Here is a 17,211-nt window from a genome sequence, read left to right as displayed (position 1 = left end):
CTTTTAATGGCACTCGTCGCGTAACATTGTCGCTGCGGTAACGACCGACTGCTCGTATCGTCGGCGAGTTTATAGCACAGGCTGGGCCTGGAATCACCGGTTAACACGGAAAAATGAGCATCGTTATGATGTTTGTCATTTGGTTTGACCAAGTTTTGTTTTTCTTCGTTTCCACACACATTTCGGGCTAGACACAGTAGAACATTTTTCGACAAGTAACAGTGTTGAGTTTGTTAATTGATGGATTAGTGTGATTATTGTACGAAAAGTGTTGATTTTTTTGTTTAAAAATCTATTGATGAATTATGGAGAGAGACAGTACCTCAAATGCATTCTCCTTACTTTAATTATTTGATGATTGCATAAGAAAAATATGACACGTCAATTAATAAGTAAGAAGAATTAACAGTAAAAGAAATCTACAATTGTCAAATCTAAAAGTGTCGGACTAAAGTTTTCATCATAATCAAGATTTACAACAAACTTGTGTAAAATGTGCAATTCAGCACTAAAAATAGAGACATTTTCATAAAAATGTTTAACACGACTGATTCAGTTTCATAATGCATCCAGATGACGTGTATTAATTAGTACATTTTATCCATTCCATTAAATTAATGTAGGAATTGCAAAAGTGCCCTGCATGAACAGCCCTAGAGGTTCGTACTACCCTCGACACGCTACACATATTCATTGAAAAAATAAAGAAAACTACGACAGATAACGAATGTACGAATGCAAATGTTTGCAGTAGTCTAATTGCATATTAATCATGAGTGTATTACCTGTGAGTGAAAAATAAAGGTGTTTTACAGGTTAATGCAACATTAATCGTATTTTATCTCTTAAAGTAATAACTCGATGTATCTGTAAGAGATCGATACATTAAGCTGTGCTTGCAGCTTTCTTGCTGTCAGCCTTGATCAATTACACGCGAATATACAAATTAACCATGTAAGTTGCAACGATAGATTCACTCAAAAAAGAAATAGAGATAGAAATAGAAAATAAGAAGACAAGCTTCTTCGGTAATAAATATTTCAATTAATACTTTTTCACTTTTTGAATCACACGGATACAGAATTCTAATTCTAATAATACATGTATAATATGATTTTTATTATTCTTATTACTTTTCGATTGTCAAAAGTCGATTTAGAATTTTGTGAACTTTTAAATAAAAAAATATTTCACCATAAAACACGCAAACAGATAAAAGAGTGTATTAATAAAGGACCAATCGTTACAAATTGTTGTTCAACAACCACTTAAATAAATATATACATATAACAGAATAAAAATATATAATATATAAATATATTGTGGCGGCACTCAACAGCAAATACTACCATTCGACACTAAGTAGTGTCGGAAAATGGCAGCGCAGTGGTTAGCGCCTTAAGTTACAAACATTCAGAACCCGGGTTCAAATCCCGGCGATCGAAGTCTCTGATTTTTCTGCCACGCATCAAAAATGGAAGAAAAACAGCAGTGTACCCCATCAGCAGTGACATCTACACCCGCAGCAGAACCTATCTCGGCTTCCACGCAGCCAGCAGCTACAATTAATCACGGACAACACTTCTTACTACACCTCAATATAATGAAAATGTATAAATATAATAAAAATATATTCCAGCTGGAAATAACGTTGAAACGTTGACCGAAAGTAAAACGAAATTTCGAATGTAACTACATTTCTAATGTTCTTTTTCTCTCATTGTAACACTGCAGACATCGCTTAAGGCATCGCAAAGATAAATAACAGAACCATAAGAGACAGTGTTTAAAAGTTTTGTTTCTAGCAACTTCCCCAACGATTTTCCATTTCACGCGCGAGATAAAAAATCGACTGTTCACAGCGGCAATCAATTCGAGTAATCGGTGGAGTGTTTCACGTACTCACGGCTGGACGCTCTTTTTATTTAGTTGCGCATTCTATTTCCCCGTCGAATTTTATACGCCGATCATACCGCTTCCATTTTTTGACGACACGCCGATCTTTTCTGGGATATTTTTTCTGAAACATAGCTCACGCTTCGATACTAGATAAAACGGTCTACCGTAATTGAGAACACAATTGTAAAAATTCAACACAACCTCAATGTGCACCATATCGAGAATTGTAATTTTATTTCAATTTAATGTGTCAAATGAGTTCAGAGAGGTACTCATTAAAAAAGAGGTACAATATTAACGAGATCGTGGAAAGTGGAATGGAAAAGATAAGTGATATATTAACTGCGAATGTTTATGCAAGTTTATATTTTTATGAACATACGTACGTTATCACTTGAAATTTTCAAATCATGCTTGTGATGGGAAAGAATTTTGGGCTTTTAAAACTCTTGTCTCGCAAATGAGAAAATAACAATAGTTATATTTATCCAAAATTAATTATTAGACTTATGTCTTTTTCACTTAAATATCTTTTCTTCCTTTTAATGAAAATTTAAATATTCCTTCCGTATATATCTCAGTAATTATTTTTTAATAATTTCCAGAAGATTAGATTAGATGCTATAAGGAGTACTTTATTTTAAACATTTTTTGTATTTATGTATTTTAGCTGTATTCTGAATATTTTTGTGTCTTTACATTTCCTATGAGTGCATAAACATCTGCAGTCTAATAACATAATAATAAAATTGAAAAGGAAGTGTAGAATTGTGTTTTGGAATCAGGAATAAAGAGCAATAAGGGTGGATAAAGGGGAGGATGATCGTAGGCAACTCGAATCATGGTTGCTCGACGCAACTCGATGCAAATACAGGTTTCCTATTATGCAAACAATCCTCATTACATTGCTATACCTTAAAATACAATACCTTTAATATAAATGTAAATATAGGACACGATGTGCCGAGTTAATTAGCGGAATTCGTTGAATGAAAACTAAATGTTGAAAGAAATCTAAATGAAATAATCTCAAAACTTTTAGTCTATTCTCCTTGTTGATACTGTTTCTACTTTTTCGTATATGTGGTATACAGCGGCTAAATACAAAAAGCAATTTTATACGTCTGGATTACAAAATATTAAAGTTATTATTTGTTTCGATATGAAGTATTTTCTAAATTTACTTTTTAACATCGATTTAGTATTTTATAATATATAAAGTTGTTTTAGCAGAAGTAGATAAAGTTACAACGATTAATGTTACAAAATAACATTTTAATATGGATTTAATATTGGAAGCAAATTAGAGTATTTTCTGATGTTTAGAAAAGAAATATAGAACATTTCAAAATCAGATTTTGTTCGTGAGTAAAAGATTTCCTAAGTAATTTTTATCAAAACGCTCCTTCTTCACAAATTGCATCTCCTCTTAGTTCATTGAATTATCAAATACTTCATATGTGAAGTACAAGCAGAGTCTTTAGTTTCATGATTATAATACCAACGATAATTACTTTCGTCAAAATTAAGAGTTGCACAAAAGAGTTATCGAGAGAAATGTACAAAAATAGAATTGAAATGTTTCCAGATTTCACATTAAAATAACAAACTACAAAAGTCATCATTTATTTTTTTTACTTAAATGAATAAAATTATATAGATCTTCAAGTCTTTTTCTATTGATTACAGCATATTCCAACCATGGAATAAAACAACATCACAGCACGCTACCATTTCCAAATCGTCCATTCGAAAAATAATCGGCCTACTCTGTAGTGGCATTTATCCTCGAACAATTGTACAATTCATCGTAGGGATATTTTCAGATAGAATTTCCATCTGTCGTCGGGTTTTTTCATTAAGATCCGATTTATCGAGGCTCGTTTCGCGAATCGCGCACACGTGCCTGTGTAGGACCGTACCAATTACTGATGCATTAGCAAACAGGTGTTTCGCGCATTGCATTCATCGACCCATTCGTATGTACCGACGGATATTCTAGCCACGAAATAGAACTCGTTATTCAATATACATGTTATACTCTTGCAAAACGTCCTCTCTCTTCAGCAACAGAGTGATCCACAATACCGATTGACATGTGTGAGGTTATTCGTCTTGCGTTTCCGTTAATCATTCTTTTCTTCGGTTAACTACAAAGTACGTATTTAACGTGTGCACGTGGATTCGCTAATCAAGATTCATTTGTCTTATATTTAACAACTGAGTCGCCCATTTGCCAAATTGATTAATTCCATAAAACAAAAAGTAGAAAAATTGATAAAATTATATATATGGACTTAACCTGTAACCATTTTAACCTGTAAACCCCTCAATTGTTATTTCTTCTTCAATGAATGTACATACTAGATGTATATTATATAGTACTTTTATCCAAAAATAATCTGATAATTCTTTTTATTGAGAAAGAAGGAGAGTAGAGAAAAAGGCAAAACATGAAAAAAGAAGGAAGGAGAACACGCTGTGTTGGTATTCTAATTTAACAGTATGTCATGCACGCCTGTATAAGGCGCGGCAGGGGAGCTTTTTACACTAGTAAGCAAAATATGCGCATACGTTCAATAGATGAAAAACTCCAGGGAATAATCAACGTGCACGCCACGGAGACCGCGAGTATTCTTGCCCGCGAGATCGAATTTCGTTTTCATCCCCTGACAGTTTTTATCGTGGCAGGTTTTACCGAAGTATACCTATTGCAAGTTTTCTTGCGTGGAAGGGTTCCAACGATAGCGGTGTTGCAGCTAATCATTCCACGAGGCCCGTGTGAAAGATGGGAGCATTTTGCGATTCACGGGTTGAGATAGGATTACGTTTCATTTTGTGAAAGATTTATTAGGTGAGAAGATATTGGGAGAGGTTAAGTGAATTTCTGAGTTTTATTTTTATTTTCTTTTGAGCTTGATTATGTATTCATAAATATTATTAAATGTGGATATGATAAGTAAATATTAAGTTGTCAAGTTTAATCCCATATTTGTGAATTTTATTGAAGACTATTTTAGTTTTAAAATATAAATCGGTATGTATGTATAAGTTTTAAAACTATTTGAAATTCAATTCTGTCTATTACAATCGCTTACAACACCACAACAATATACAAAACCATGTAAAATTTCTTGTATTTTTCATTTAAATATTAAAATTCATTAAAGTTCGCTCAATGCCCGACATGTTGATTACGACATGTGCATGAAATCAAACGTGATTCCTATTCCAACAACGCATTGGAAAGCATTGCGACGATGTTCTCTTCTTCGTGGCGCTGCCAACGTTAGACCATTGACCCGGAATAATTACGAAGCGATCTCAAAGTCTAATTGGATCCGCATGAATTATCCGCGTACATCAAAGTACTTTGCGGCGAAACACGCGATGATTTGACACCATGCTCGGTCTTATTAAACAAGTGGTCATTGGTATTTAGTACAGATACAACCAACTAAGACAGTAATCAATTCTTTACGATGGTTAGTTAAAAATTGATAATCTTTAATTTGCACTAAAACTTTCATCTCTTATTTGTTAAGTAATATATAATTTGAAATCTGTTAAAGGTATGTATAAATTTATAAACTTTTTTGTGAAGTATTCTTTTTTTTTGTATGTTTGACACATTTAAGAAATGCGAAGAATACAAGTAAATAAATTCGATTGTTTTATCCCTTGGGCAATATCTTCTGAATTAAATATTCAATAAATGTTCTTATATAATTAAATATTTTATGATTGATGATTCTTTGAATTAAATTTTGATATTTCACACACGAATGAGATATTAAACTCTGTGTAAAATGTTTTGTTGTGAATGTATCGTGGACAGTTCACGGGATGACAGGAAATTTATGTGACACGTTAGACGAAGTATGAAGGAAAGTTTATTCGGGAATCAAGAATATGGCGCATCCTTTTCCACTTCATTTGTCGTCGTTAAATTTTCTCGATGACGTGTCCCGAAGAAGCGCGAACGCTGGCGAAAATGGAAGAATAAGCGGAAGAAGGAAAAATAAAAAGCGACCTAAGTGACAAGGTGAAGAAAAATGGTTGAAGTAAGACCTGTCACGGAGCTGTCTTCAGTTTTTTATGGATTATTGGATCGATGTTGTTTTTCAACTATGGATCAGAAGCTTCTATGTAAACTATCAAAAAGTTTTAATAAATATTCATTTCTTCATATCTCTGCACTGCTTCAAATAGATCTAAATACATTTTAACAAGCAATTCCATTTAATTTTTGAAAGTTAACTGATATTTAATTATTTTCATTATTGAAATTAAACGGCCAATTTTATTACAATGATGAAATAAACTCCTGTAATGTAACAATTATACATGTATATTTTCTAAAACTTCTACTCTTTATTTTCTCCGTTTCTTTACTTCATATTCTTCATTTTGCAAAACTTCAAATTATTATTCATTTTCAATGAAACTCCTCGTGCGAAAGCATAAAAATATTTTACGAATGGTTCACTAAATGTTTCCCAGAATCCGTTAGCCATTAGACGATCGAGTGATTGTCCGAACGACTCGACGAAAATTCGTCGAACGAAGAGGAAAACAAGTGTAAATAACACGGAATGAACACAATGTAGAAACGGGCCTTTCATGGTTGCTATAATAAATATTGTGTTTCGTAGAACAAATGTCCTGTTCTGTTATCGCGGCTAGTAAACACGGAGAAATTACGGTCAGTTGTGATACTCAGTCTTGTCTTTTATTTGGAAAGTTGGAATACTGCTCCGGGTGGTGTTCCATTTTGTTTTTCCTGCCCTCTATTTTACTTGAAGTCTTTTAGTTCGCATTGGTGCTTTGCGTCGTCCTTTTCATTGACTGTGTTACTGTCGATAGTGGTATAGTAAAAAAAATTTGATTATTATTCAACAGAATTGAGATTTAAAAAATATGTTAGAAGCATGTACATGATATCTCGAGGATAGTATAAGAAAAACGTATATATTGCATTTTTAATCATATATCAATCAATCTATTTAGACTTTAATATTATTTTACAAAATAATCGAAATGTCCAATTCGTAATTTTTTATAAATATTTCTAATTTTATAGATATTTGATTGATTTATAATGTTATACAAATTTCAAAGATTTGCATTCTATCATCTCAGTTTTAAAGTAGACGATCATCTTTCATAAAATTACTGAAAAGCACGATTGGAACATTTTAGAATATTTTGTATTGAAAATTTGAAATCAGTAGAATCCATATATTTCTTATTTTCTGTGACGTAACTCTTGAACTCTTTATTTACAAGACACTGTAAATTAATAGTTGATTAATGTTTTAAGACATTAACCCGTTATATCTGCTTGAACTAAAGTAAAGGACGATCAGATGTCGAAGAAGAAACTAAACACGAAGATGAAACTCCAGACGTTTGCTGATGCCCGTGCCACGATACTCTTATATCAAGTTGTTGCATAAGTTACGTTCATCGTTGGTCTGAGGTAAAATAAATATCATGCTATTTCCCAGAAATTTCTACTACGAATATCCTATATCAAATGAAAAAGAGAACATTAAACTTGTGATTGATATGCTATTTACTTTCATTTTACAGTTACATATAATATCGTTAATCCACATTCTTATAAATGTATACAGCCATCGTTGTTTATTTAATTGGTTCATTAACATATCTTCATTTCTATTTATTTTTTATGACTTCAGTTATAAATGTTTAACAACCAGAACGCTTCGAATTTGAAGTATTTACGGTTCTAATTATTTATTTAATCTATAAACCTATTTATCTCATTATTATATCTATATCTATGTATGTATCTCAGCTTATCGCAAAGGAATATCTATATTTTGCTTAATAATAAATTAAATATTAAATAAATCCAATATTTGCATAAATTTTATTAAAATATTAGCACTGCAACATAGATTGTAATAGAAATTGTATCTTTCACATATACCACGATATATCATATGGTGAAATTTTAAGGGTTGCAAACACCGTACACTTAATCGTAGTAGCAGCGTTCATTGAGTTCGACTACTGCCAATACGGGTCAGCGACCCTTCCAATCAAATTTTGACACGAGAAAGTCTGGCAATTACTAATAAAGTAAAAACTCATGCATCAAGCAACACTGCAATACTGATTATAAAACGAAAACCCGATTCAATTGTCATGCGTATAATTACAAAGTAGGAATCCAACCATGAATTTAACATTTCTTAAAGTTTCGAAATTAAAAATAGTTCACCAAGTGAAACTCTTAATCGATTCGAAATTCAGTATTTGTTTCCTACATGCGTTATTTTCATCGTGAAATCGCTTTTTATTGTTTATTTTTTTGAGTAAAAACAGGTTTAACGCGCATAAAAAAGAGGAAGAGCGATTTCCCTCGAAATGTTTGACAGAATCTTTAAAGTAAATATCTGGAATGATGTATTCTTTGGCCAAGAAAGCTGTTTGAAAGGTTCTCAAAGGATCTCATGTCCTGATTCCGAAATTGCTTCTTGGCGCGGAATAAACGTTAGAATATCGCTTTCATTTCTCCTCGGTTTCGTTTTTTCTCCTCGCACAGATAAATTTGTCCCGTATTCATATTGGTATTACCTATTGAGCTTATTTCGTGTTCATGTGTCCTCTTCTTTTTCTTACGACAACTGTGCGAATTCCTGTTTGAGTCGTTTGTTCAATGAAAGAAGCTACGTAAATAGGATTTTCTCAAATAGATAACTATCTGCATATGCAGTCATTGCGCAAGATTTATGTCGTCTAAAGTTTAATAAAGCTAGATATCAATAGGGTATCGTCGAGCAAGTTTAACTTATTTTTAAAATTTGATAAAAATGTAATATCTATATATATATAAATATTCGAAAAATATTATTATTTCAGAACTATGTAGAATATATTATTTACATCTAGTGGATTTTTCGATGTTGCTCAGCAGCTCTATGAATAAAACTTATCACAAAATGTCTTTTCGTAGAATCAGAAAACTTTATCGTTCGATTGAATCTAATCGAAAGTGTCACGGTGTGTAGCAATGAAAATAATTTTCCAGAAACAATGTTTGGCGGTATACAAAACGAGGAAGCGTCGAATGCAATTGGCCAAGACAGGTGGACCACCGGACCTGATTTTTCCGATTTCCATTTTAAAGAGTGAATTACGCGGCACATGGCCGCCTCATGAAACATTGATGAACTAATCTCCTTTGGGGATTGACCGTACGCCCTGATTTTCAATCCTTGCCTGCGGGTTTTCGAAAGTTTGATTTTTTCTTTGAATGAAATTATCTTGGCGATACGGGTTATCCTTACATTCGTCGGAGGTGACAAAGTAAACTGAAGCGACGGACAGAAATTAGGTCGAATGAATTATTTCCTCCACTAGCTACTTACGGTTATTCTTTGCGAGAAAGTCAACGTCCTATTCGGAAAATTGCCAATTAACCGGTGTAATATTCTTTGTAAGACGTTATTACGATGGTTGAAGTCTGTACCTCCTTTCAGGGAAAATTGAAGGAAGTAGTTAAGCAAATATTTTTAAATTTTAAATAGTGGATTAGAGTTAAATTTTCTAGTACTTGTTGAAATGGTATCTTTTAAAAATATATATTCCAGAAATTTTGATTTATACGTGTACATGGCTCGTGAAATATTCTAACACTTTTAATTCACTCCACATAAATTCGCTATTATTTCAAAATCAATTGCATATTGTATATTTTTTAAAGAACTATTACTACATGGAGGTCATGTTTTATGAGTGAGACAACTACCTTAGTTTTCATATGTGCGTAAAAAGATCAGGTTACCATAACAGAGCAATACGATGACTAATCATTGGCCATTGTGGTATTGCATGCGCTAATTACAGGTATTGTCCCATGGCATGGACCAGTTTACAAGGATCAAAAGTGTTTGCTTATTGATTGTAGTACAGAGAGTATTCCAATTTCATTCGCTGTGAATAAAAACCTTCGTGCTCAATTTATTGCAACGTTGACCTATAATTGCTGACATTATGACAGTTTTAGCTAACCTTTAAAATTTTACAGAAAATTTACGTTGGTGAGCTTCTCTTCATACATTCGTGAAATTCTACGAAGCGTCACATCTTAATATGACGCAACGATGATAAGGAACGGAGGAATTAATTTAACAACGTCTCACGATGGGATCTGCATTATTGGGAGTCCTGCTGAGAGTCATAAGAGTCATATTTACACGCAGGAATTCGCTATTTACGCGAAGAATATTACATAGCTGCGAGAAGTGTACATACTTGCGAGTTTCGTCTATCGATCAAAGCCGTTTGTCAGCACCAGCAAACAGACTTAAATGGCTATTTGACTTGAGTTCCTTTGTTAGTCCATTTAAGCGTTGTGCAGCGTGATTTGTATATTGTTGTGTATTATTATATCATGTGTACATTTAGTATTCGAGTTCGATACTGCGTCAACTAGGAGTAATGAATGACATATCTATCTATTTTCCAATTAAATAAGATGAAATTTCTGAGAAATGTTTTTATTAGCAGCTAAAAAATATATACTATTTACATAAGTGTTTTACACACATTTTAATAATTTGCATTTGTTTACATAATATTTTATAAATATTGACCAATGACAGAAATTGTAAACTAACCTTTTGGTTACTGTATAAGAGCTACTTCAAAAATACATAATTGATCTCATTCCAATAACTTCTAATTATTTACATAATATTGTGTAATGTATCATCGTAAAATAATGTGTATGTAAATTTTTGCTGTTTGAAAGCAAACATCACATTTTGTTCAAATTCGCCATTATATATCAGAATATTAGACGAACGTATACAACGTCAAGCACAAAAATGTCTCAATAATTCTAAAAAATTTATCAACAATTGTGTGAAGCAATCTATAATGACTATTTAGTCATATTAACAACAATATGTTTTTTATACAACAATGATACAAGTAAGAATAACGCTACATAGCCTGAAGCAACTCTCCTTGAAATAGGAAGTATACACTGAAATATACACAATGTTCTAACAAGAGAAACTGGTATTTCCTTGGTGGCTGCCCGAATAGTTCGTTTGCTTACCTGAAATCTAAGTCTGATTCTAAATTGTGCGGTGTGCTCCTCGTTCAAACGCCTTTGATCTATTATACTTTCGTGAATACAATGTACATAAATTGCATTCAAGAATCATAAATTATTAATAGGCTATGGATTTCTTTGCTGATTTATGTTTTTGTGTATTTATATACACAAATAATGAAATGAATTTTGAATAGTGATTTGTTTCATCCACTAAATTATATTGTAATCAATATCTTATTTTGGATATTTTATATATTTTTGCACATTATCTACAATTTGTAGATCTTTGTAGATCTTTTGTAGATCTTTACCTCTTTAGATTTAGATTGCAGAAAGAAAAATGGTAGTTTTTGCAGTTTTTGTCTGTTCCGTCTATTATAGCCATGTATGTAGTATGAAATGGAGCTTTATTACCTCAAAAATACCATTTGAAACGCTTTCTCGATAAAATTATTGTAGAGAGAAGGCTTAATGGGTTCAAAAAAGAAACGAGTCACATTCATTTACTTAGCTATTTAATGTGACATGAACACCGATGACTGACACGGATTCTCGAGAGAGATTTCAGCGTTTTATCGTCTATATTATAAATATTTGGAAAAAGCAAATTGAGCAAAACAGTTAAATCAGTACAACGATAAACGTAGAACAAGTAGCTCAATGGAAGTAAATAGCAATATAAAATCTATGTTAATTAAGCGTCTACAAATTTATTTTGGAACTCCGAAATAAAAGATTGTATATAATTCAGACTAAAAAAAATCCATATTTCCAAACGAAACTCACAAACAATTGCAATGTGGTGAAATTGTAAATGCAACTCGAATTTATAAATTGCAAAATCATTCCATGTGGAATAAATGCAAAAACATTCGTCAATAAAATTACCAATGAACAAAATTCACAAATTAAATCGAATCAACGAATAACCCCAAAATATGTTCCATACAAAATGGTCGAATATTTTAAAATACTAATAATACTACTGATAGTCGTTTAACATTTCTTCTTCGTAATATTTTATCGTACAGATACGTTTGAAATTCCGGCGGGTACGATAAACAAACTAGTGAATTTTGCAATGGAAAACCGACTTATCCGATATCGCCATTGTACAACGAGCAAAATTTTTGGAACTCTGCATGACGCTTTCTGAACAGAGCGGAACCGGATTTCAGCAATCACGCGACTAACAGCGGAACGTTCGGTTTGCAGCCGAATAATCCAGGTCATGTGGAATAATTTTAGAGCGATCGAATTTTAAGGAGATCAACGAACTGTTTGAGATGCACGAAACTATTCCGGCTGGCTCGCGCCATTTCCGAATTATTTCAGAACTGCCGATCAAGTATTACATTTTCCTTGTGTAACCGGTAACCTTGTTTTCCGGTAACGATCAGCGCTATTGTTCGATTCGAGATCAGGGACATTCCTGTTTCTTCAAATTTTATCGGTCGATTTTAGTATCTTTTTGTGTATCCTGGAATTATTTCATATTATAATGTATGATAATACGAAATTTCAGCCATTTTCTTTTAGTGAGTTAATTATAATGTAATTATTCTACGGGCAATATAGTATATAATATTAATTAATTTCTAACGAGAGTCGCACTAATTATTGTACTATTTACTGTTGGTATTCTAAATCTTCCTAGGCGAAATAAACCTTGATATGAAGAATGGGATTTATTAGCTCATAGTTTATGAAATCGAGAACAATAATATTTTCGGAAAAGTATATGAAACTGTACTTCTTTTAGACATAAATAATCTTTTTACCTATGACTGTCTTGGAAATCAAACTTGGAAAAAGTTACTCAGTTCGATGTATCTACTATTTCCCATAAAATTCTACATAGATCTATCAAACTTGAATACCTTCGTAATCTTTTTTGAGCTACTTGTTCTATCAATGTAATGAAAATTCTATTCTATTATGGTCTTCATCATATTCAATATCTATTTCAACACAAAGAGCACTCAAATGTTAGAAATAAATTTTATAATAAAAGTCATATTTTATTTTCTTCTAGAAGGTAAATAAGATGAATTTGTAGGAAAATATCGGGAACCATGGTACTACCTATCCCTGACAGAAAGCCTATAAATCGAGCGGGGAGTAGCAGCTTGAACTGAAAAGCAATCACACCGTTATCAAATACGTGCAGAAAGGAATTGTTTCGCGTCACCTCTTCCTTCAAGTCGCTCGATATTCCATTGGAAAGGCCGTTTGACTTTCCAGCCTCAATATTAATTCGACATTCACCTTCGACTCGTCGTTTCTACCGACGCCCCTTTAGCCTCTCAAATACCTGGCATTCGTCGCCCCCTTGGAAATTTATTGCACAGCCGGTCGAAGTACGTTGAATATTTTAGAATGGCAGATCAGAGGACGATATACAACTCCGCGTCGTGTTCGATTGCGTATTTTTCGAACGTTCGTGAAACATGAAAGATTGAGGATTTTCATTTAATCTAGGTATATCTTTATCTTCATAATATTCCCGGTACATCAAAATTCGACATCGTTGCAAGAAACACAATACTTGATCGTAAACAGTCTTTTAATAATGAATAAAATTAGTAAATAGAAAGTCAGAAGCGAAAATATGATATAGTCAAATAAAACAGGAAGCTTCGCATATTATTTTCATTTGTTATTCATTAAAATTTGTTAATTTTAATAGACCTGTTTAATAGACCCACGTGTAACAAATTGAAAATTGTACAATATTAAAATTGGAAATTGTTTTCATTTTGTCTGGATAGCATAATTTTATATCGGAAGAATATGAAGTATTCATTGTGTATAGCAAAAATTTTGTAATATTCTAAAATTTACACTTTTTTAATTAATTTTGAAGAACGTAGGGCATTGAATGCAATTCGTCATGGTATATGCACTATGGAATTGTTACTAAATGAGAAAAATTATATTACTACGCGATACTTCGCACGTGTTTCCAATTCATTAAACGAATCCTCGAACTATACTAGCCGAGTTCTATGTTCATACTTCAATTGAACTCGACTACATCAATTCTGAAACAAACTCTTCCCATAGTATTGCGTAAGTTTGTTTGCGTAACTATTGTTACACTTCTGCACTGTATAGATTCTTGGAACATTTTTCATTCTCTATTTCGGCACTCTCTTAATTTTTCATAAAAAGTGTGCCTTCAATATTTTTTATATTTGTTGAAACTATTTTAGGTACTATTTTAAAATTCATAACTCATATTTGGTCATGATTTATTTATTGTTTAAATGGATATTGTCTTGCCCAAGTTATTGAAATTAATTGACCATTTTACTATGCACCTGTAAATTTCAGATATTAAACCAGATTTTTAACTGAGTAACTATTTTTGTCAAATTGGTACAAAATTGAAGAAAACAACGTACAGAAAATTGTAGAAGATACAAAAATGCATTATAATATTTTTATACATAATAGAATTTCATACACATACTATGAACATACAATTTTTCACTACAGTTCGCTGTGGAGTGCCGAAGCGTGCAGACGTGTCTCTAGTGCCCAGCGTAGTCCGAAAACAACACGTGTCGCCCAACCGTCGAAAGTGAACACAGCTAAGTGTCCCTTACCCTTTAGGGAGAAGAAAATCCCACGCACCTAACCCCAACCCGAATACTAGCCTCACAGCCTCACGACTAGTTGTTCATTCCGAATTAACTAGCTCGATGATGGCCCAACAACCGCGACCAGGCTCCCCGGAGCAGACTCGCAGCTACCCCGTGCTACCCCCCCCCCCCGTGGCAGAAGTGTAGCAGAACTCTCCGCACTAACGACGCTAATACTACAAAGAAAAGGAAAATAGAAACAGCAACGCAAATAAACACACACAACAGATTCGCCGTATTGGAATCCTCAAACGACGCCATGGAAATCGTAGAACCGCCACCAAACCAACACTCACAGAGAATCCCCCCTCCCCCACCAATATTTGTGGACGACGTCATTGACATACAGACAATGACCAGGTCCCTAGAGAGAGATATCAGCAAGGAGGAATATAACCTTAAGATAAGCAACAATAGAGTAAAAATACTGCCGACGAACCCAGAAGCTTACAGAAAACTCACCAAGACACTCAGGACCCTGAACGCCAACTTCCACACCTACCAACTCAAACAGGAAAGACCTTTCCGGGTGGTCCTACGAAACATACACCACTCAGCAGACATAGACGAGCTCAAATACGAACTCTCAAAACTCGGCCACGAAGTCATCAACGTAAGTAATATAAGGCATAGAGTCTCGAAAGACCCGTTATCCTTATTCTTCCTAGACATTAAACAAAAGCCGAACAATAAGGAAATCTACAACATCAGTCGCCTAATGAACGCGATAGTAAAGATCGAACCACCGCTCGTGAAAAAAGAAATAGTGCAATGCAAAAGGTGCCAAAGGTACGGTCATACGCAGAAATACTGCAACCATACTTTCCGCTGCGTTAAATGCGCAGGCACTCACTCCACTGACCAGTGCGCCAAATCACCGGAAACCCCAGCGAAATGCATCCACTGCCAAGGGGACCACCCTGCCAACTACAAAGGCTGCCCAGCATATAAAACACTATACACGAACAGGTACCCTAAGCTCAGAGCAAAAGAGGTATCCAACCAAACACCCAGCCCGCCGAAATTCACGACTACCCCAACCCCCTCAACCAACCAAACACCCAGTCCTACCAAATTCATCTCCACCTCAACCTCCTATGCCCAAGCAGTACAAGGCATCCAAAATAACCCGAACAGCCAAAGGAACCTTCCCCAAAACAGTGTCCCCAACCCACCTAACACAGACAACCCCTCAAGGCTTGAAAAGCTAATAGAGAAACAATCAGAGCAAATAAATCACTTGCTATCGCTACTAACACTCATCGTGGAAAAATTAGCACGTCCCGACTCAAAATAAAACCAAGGCGCATAGCACTCTGGAATGCCAACGGTATAGCGCAACACAAACTTGAACTAAAACTCTTCTTAAAACACCAGCAAATCGACGTAATGCTCGTATCGGAAACCCACTTCACCGACAAGAGCTACCTGAAAATAAATGGTTACAAATTCTACCATACCCAACACCCCAGCGGAAAGGCCCACGGTGGCACCGGAATAATAATCAAAGCAAGTATTAAGCACTACGAACTTCCATCATTCCAGAAACTACCTACAAGCAACAAACGTAGCAATAGAAGACTGTCATGGCTCAATCACCACCTCAGCAGTATACTGCCCTCCCAGACACTCCATCGCCAAAGAAGACTTTGATAACTTCCTGGACACCCTGGGCAATAGATTCATAGTTGGAGGAGACTATAACGCCAAGCACATCCAATGGGGCAGCAGACTGGTTACAGCAAGAGGCAAAAACCTCTTAAACAGCATAATAAACAACAACCTCAACTACCTCACCACATACGAACCCACATACTGGCCCACTGACACCAACAAAATACCCGACCTTCTCGACTTCGTCATAACTAAAAATATCCCATCAAGACACGTCCAGATCAACTCCTCGGCTGATCTCTCCTCTGATCATTCTCCCGTGATAGCAACAGTCAGTTCAACAATCATCGAGAATACACCTAACGGCTCCATTCACAACCAACACACCAACTGGCAGCTCTTCAGAGAAGTCTTTACACACTCAACCTCAGCCTTCACCCCACTAGAAACAAAGGAAGATATCGAAGCAGCCACGGAATACTTAAACACGAGCATAATAAACGCAATCCGCCTCTCCACACCGACTAAGCCATCTAACAGCAAACAAGAATATCCCCAATACATACTAAAAAAAAATAGCAGAAGAACGTAGACTAAGAAGAGTATGGCAGACCCATAGAACACCGGAGGACAAACGCAAACTTAACAACGCAACTAGGAAGCTATCCAGAACCTTAAAAATCTATAAAAACGACTGCTTCCATAAATACCTCGCCAGCTTATCCCCCACAGCCGACGCCAACTACTCACTATGGAAGGCCTCCAGGAAACTCACACGCCCGCCACAAATAATCCCACCTATCCGCCGTCCGCAAGGTGGATGGGCGCGAAGCCCTACAGAAAAAGCCGACCTGTTCGCTAAACACTTGTCAAAAGTATTCAAACCCCATTCCCCCAAAGCCGCCGCGGACGTTACCGAATACCTGCACACCCCCTTCCAAATGTCCCCTC

The 17,211-nt window shown here is 34.6% G+C and overlaps 1 protein-coding gene across 7 annotated transcripts in view; it reads left to right on the top strand.

Annotated features, from left to right (window-relative positions):
* The window catches only part of LOC117164223 (uncharacterized), a 335,191-nt gene that overhangs the window by 246,090 nt on the left and 71,890 nt on the right, over positions 1-17,211 (top strand). The gene's annotated exons all lie outside the window — the stretch shown is intronic.

Source organism: Bombus vancouverensis, chromosome 7 (assembly GCF_051014615.1).
Source record: "Bombus vancouverensis nearcticus chromosome 7, iyBomVanc1_principal, whole genome shotgun sequence".
Lineage (NCBI taxonomy): Eukaryota > Metazoa > Arthropoda > Insecta > Hymenoptera > Apidae > Bombus > Bombus vancouverensis.
This window is presented reverse-complemented; position numbering and strand designations above follow the sequence as displayed.